Below are 5,706 nucleotides of genomic sequence, written 5' to 3'. Positions count from 1 at the left end.
TTACCTGCTGACCTTTAATTCTGACGTCTTCACAAAAGCCCCAATTTTCTTAGATTAAAGTCAAATCTTGCCATTGATAACGTCAAAGGACAATAACTTGGGGAAATCACTAAGTCTGGATAATTTATGCCTGAAGGGAAATTTCTTAAAGTGAACGCAATACACGTATCTTTGTGAAATATTTGTACTACAAATATCGATGTTGTCAAGGTAGCAAAAACATTTTACACTTATGACTAAAATTCACTCTTCTTCAGCCCTCCCCACCCGTTCTTTTTTTAAAATCTTGGAATGACTCTTCCTTAATGTTGGTTTTAAGAATGATTCTTGTTATGGTTTGAATGTTTGTCCCCTCCGAAATTCATATTGAAACTTAGTCCCCAGTGTAATAGTATTAAGAGGTGGCGTCTTGAAAGGTGATTGGGTCATGAGGATTCCACTATCAGGGCTGGATTAGTGCCTTAAAAGAAGGCGTTAGGAGGGGAATTTACCTCTCTGTCCTCCCGCCACGCGTAGACTCGGCGAGAGGCACCGTGCTGGAAGCAGAGAGCAGTCCTGGCTGGACTCCAGCTCCAGAACGGTGAGAAAATAAATTTCTAATCTTCGTGAATTACCCAGTCTCAGATATTTTGCCACAGTATCAGGAACAGACTAAGACAAGTCTATAGCAGGGTAATGATAAAATAAAAACATATTACAAATTCATATGCATCATATTTTTGAGAAAAATATTTATTCGTACTGTCAAAAGTGAAAGCTAAATGTATTCTTTGTGTGCGACTTCCTCAAGGAAAATATCTATAGGATTTGTTTGTACCTCTGATTATTTCTACATAATAGCATTTTAAACGTTGAAAAGTTAATTCTTATTTATTTTTCAATGTCTTCTTTTTTTGCAAAATGAGAAATTCAGATACATTGCTTATTTCAAACATATTGTGGAAAAATCCTTTGAATCTCCATTAGAAACATAAGATTTTCAAACTCCACAACCCGAAAACCACGGCAGGACGTGAAATTTCTGCCCCCTTTTTTGGTTATTTTCTTTAACAGGTTCATGCTGGACATGAGAATTGGCTTAGTTGGGCATTAAACCTTGGCTATTTTATCACAAAATTAGAGTTCTTTTTCCCCTTCTCAGCTTTCTAGTGTCAGCGTCAATAAATCATAGGCACTTTGTATGGCTGCTGATCACACCATAGTTACTGTAGGTAACAACCACAGGGTGCGTCTCGATTCAAGGACAAAGAGGTATTTGGTTGGCATAAAGGTCCAAATAATAACAAGTTATGGGAAACTATGTATCCTCCTCATTGTTTATTTTTGAACTGTTATCCTTCTCTGTTCTATGCAGGTCTGGCAGAAAGCTGTGGTATGAATGACATGTAGATTAACGAGAAAAACTCCCAAGCCAAGCTGCTGAAAAGAGGCCGGTCCGGACAGGCCGGGGATCAGCGCTGGGCGCCCCAACCGTCTGCGGACTCCTGGGCCCTGGTTTTCTATGTCGCTTCAAGATTGGCTGCTCCGTCCAAGTGGACGCAGGGGTGGGACAAAGGATGGCATTTTACTTCTCAAGACATGCACCTGTGTCGAAGGAATATCCTCGAAGAAGACACTTACAGCTCAATTGTCCAAACGAATAATTTTTGCTAGAAAAGGTGTTGTGAAGAAAACCTAAGCAGGAGACCCTGTCTATCTGTACGTTCGAAGAAATGTGGATGAGCCTCTTTGGGGGGGAATTTGGGCTTAACTAAAATCGTGCATTTTCCTACCAATAGCCTATTCTAATTTGTTTGGTAATTTCGGGCAAACCTCACATTTATTCGAATCATCGTGATGAGGCAGTCCTGCTGTATTTTACAAAGCCTTTTCAGGCCCGCAAGTAAGAAATATAAATTGAGAAATGCCGAGGAAGTGAGTGAAGCTTTTTCCTTTGGAGGGGCGGTGGGAATAGAGGAAAGTTTATGAAGGGGACAGAAAAGTCAAGAAGAAAGGTACCATATGTGATAGCAAATCTTCACCGCAACTTCAGACAGAGGGAAAAATATCAGAGCAAGTTACTGTGGAGGCATTTCCTGTTTAAGTGCCCTTCATAAAATTGCTTGATTTTTATTTGGTGGGGAGGGATTGCCAGATCCTTTCTAAAAACATAAAGTGTCACGTTTTATAAAGTTATAAAAAATGAAATGTCCCTTCATGAAAAGTACTGCTGTATTAGATTTGAGAAGTCACACATCTTGTGATTTTCCAAAACTGCTGAGAAGGAGCACTTGGTACTAAATGCTTCTATTGTCATGTGGGCCAGGGAGACACTGGCCAGTCTGGCACCTCTCCTGCCGTCTTCATAGCCGGGGAATTGAACACCCCTTGCCTCGGGCTGCCTGTCGGCTCTGTGTGGACAAGACACCTCCCACCTCTAGGTATGTTTTGAAATTTGTAATTTACTAAGCACTAGGAATTCCTCAGGAAAAAAAAAATGGGCTTTTTATATAGTATTAGCATCTTAAGACAGTCTAGTACTACTATATCTTAAGTCGTTTAAATCTTAAAACATTCCTCATTCTTGAAGTATGTTTTCAAGTGCTGGTCCTTTAAAAAAAATTCTTTTTATTAGAATGCCCAAAACAACCACTTTATTTAGAATTCGCCGCCCAGAAAGTGTCAAAAAGATGTGTTGTATGATACCAATTGACCAGGAAGCTCATATTTCAGCTGATAGTTTTAATATTGTGTAGAAAGCCAAAGCCATTCTTAAAAAACTTTTATCTAAATATGCCTTATTAATGAGGGCTTCAGCTTAACAGAGGTCAATCTTGGGCAAGTCTAAAGAGGACAAGTAATTGGAAGTACTAGAATGATAAACACAGCAGATTAGGGGAGAGCCCAGAGTGGTTATAGAAATTCAACCAATGTGTTGTCAAGGCGTGCTACGAGGGGCTGTTCTTGTGCTTAGGACAGATTCTTAATATATTAAAGGAAAGCATTAGTTAAGAATAATATTAAAATATGTTTCAATCCTGAACTTCTCCACTTACATGTGAAATTAATTGTGTTCTCAGGCAAGTTTTTTTAAAAAGTTTTTAAATGTTACAGTTAAAAGGTTACCCCATTCAGCATGAAATTCTTTTGATATGTCTGGAAGCTATCATGGAAAATAACATTTAAAAATATGTAGTAGATAAGAGTAAATTTTCTTTGGGGCAAAGAGTAATTCAAAACATTTTTTTTTTGTAAATAAAAATGGAAAGTTTCCTTAACTTGATTTTCAGGATACATTTATTACTAATATAATTTTGACCTTCGGTATATGTCTTTCAAATACAATCCTTTGGGGATAAACAGAGGTGGAAACATCAGTCTAATAATCAGTAGAACATAGTCTTTTTGTAATAGAAGGGCGTGGTCAGTGTTGATATTTCTACTTTAAATAAAAAATCAAATGTGAAAATCTACTTTCTCTTAAGAAACATTTCTCTAACTTCTTTCTAATTATAGCAACTAAGCCTATTTGATATAATTTTTTTAGCCAAAGTTTCAAGTCATTAATACATACATATGCTTGAGACATAATAGGCTACCCTTCCCAATGTGTGTGGTGTTGCCAACACACAAACAACACATGTTCATGTGGCAGATAAATGGACTAGAACCTGTGCACTTATAAAACTCAAAATACAAGACAAATTTTAAATCGTCTCAGTAATTGACACTTCACACACATGCAGTGATACAATGTTTAAACTGAAAAGGGAGGAAAAGTGCCAAATTAGTGTCCCTATGACTGGTGTACTCTACTTTTAGAGAAAGCTTTTTAGTCCACAGCAATCCCAAACTCTTTCTACTTGTGTGATTGCTAATAGACAAGTGTCTTACGACAAACGTGGTGTGTATTTACAAAGCAGCAGCGCTTATATACACATGCTATCATTTGCAAGATGAGACCGGTTCATTTTATTTTTGCGAGAACAATAGTTATCTGGATCTTCTCACCCATAGGAATCAGCTCTCAGTGTGGCAGGTGTTCTGTCTAAACCATTAGCTTGAAGTAAGCAATCTAACTGTACTCATTTGCAGGTAGACTGGAGAAAAATACCCATAGCATACTTTGCGATGATTTAACAATGGCACTTTTGCTTTTTAGAATTAATATCTGCAAAGTATGACTTCTCAAAGCATTGATTTCTATTAAAATTTTGGGATGTTCTTCTCCTTGGGAGTGACAAATCCTGCCTGTAGTGTCTTTTTCTCCATGTCTAGAACAGATTCAGATACCTTAATACAGCTGATAACACAGACGACCTAGGACGTGCAAAGAGGGAGAAGTCAGTTTTGTAATAATATTTAAGTTTAAAACATCTGCTTCTATTTTGAGTCTACTGAAAATTTTAGTGAATAATATAACCAACTAATGGAAATAATCCCTAGCACTTATAAAAGAAATCAAAAAAATAGAATATGACCCCCAGAAGCAAAATCTTTTCTGCTAAATCTCTGATATCTTAAAACATTCAAATCTAAGATGATTCGATCACTATAATACATTTTGAACAAAGTAAAGATTTTTTGTGGGGGATTTCTTAGGATTTACTGACTGTATACCAGGCATTATTTCTGAAGATACAATAGAAACTCTTGGGAGTCCATAATCATATATTATACATTAAGAGAAAAAGCACTCCATCAATTTAAGATAATCTAACAATATGACTTTAGAAAATATTTATTCTTTCTTTTCTCCATAACTGAACAAATTAGTATCTGCCTGGTTCTATCACTAATAGAGCACACTGTGATTTTTTTTCAACTCTTTTTTTTACTTCCAAGATAAGGCCTTGATCACTTGCACACTGGCATTTTTTAAAAAGTTTTAAAAGAAACCATGATAATGATGAAAGACTATCATAATGATAAGTTCAAGAGTTAAAAACTAAAACAAAGCAAAATTACCACATTTAAAAAACTAAGAAAGTCTTAAATACTCAAGTGTTTTTCATTTAAAAATATTCTAAATACTTGCTTACAATGTAAAATACTTTGAATTTTTTCGTATTGAACACTTTGTGGGCATGGCAGTAAGGAGCAGGTGTTTGATCTGATTGTGTCATGGTCAGGCTCACAGGGACGGGTCATGGGATTAGTGAAGCAGCTGTTCCACTTCCTTTGAACATCCTAATGGCGACTTTCTAAAGAAGCACCGCTTGCTACAGAGGCTTCCGTGGCATGTTTTCCATAACCAAATAAATGGTCATGACCTACAATTGCATAATAACAGATGGATTCATCTACCACTTCCTTAAATCCATTAATAGCTTTATCTTTACATCAACCCTCACTCCACGTAACACGTAACACAAAGCCTGACACCTAACAATTCCTTTTGGGACTTTTAATGATACATGCAGTGACACTAATTACCTAATCCACTCCTAAACGTATTCTGATATTTATATGATGAACAACAAAAATAAACAATGCATCAAAGGACATTATTAGTGAGAAAAATCTCAGAATATCAGAGTTGTTAAGGATGTAAGAGATTAGATAATCCAATATTCTCATTTGACGCATGAGGATACCTGAACTGAGTCGATGCCTGTCTCAGGTGGCTTTTAATCGACTAGAAATGAATCATATATCTAAATCTTTCTATTCCCCACACATTACACTATTTATCAAAAGTCCTTCTGAAATGTATAATAATCATAT

This window comes from Propithecus coquereli, unplaced genomic scaffold (genome assembly GCF_000956105.1).
Source record: "Propithecus coquereli isolate 6110/MARCELLA unplaced genomic scaffold, Pcoq_1.0 Scaffold232, whole genome shotgun sequence".
Classification (NCBI taxonomy): domain Eukaryota; kingdom Metazoa; phylum Chordata; class Mammalia; order Primates; family Indriidae; genus Propithecus; species Propithecus coquereli.
This window is presented reverse-complemented; position numbering follows the sequence as displayed.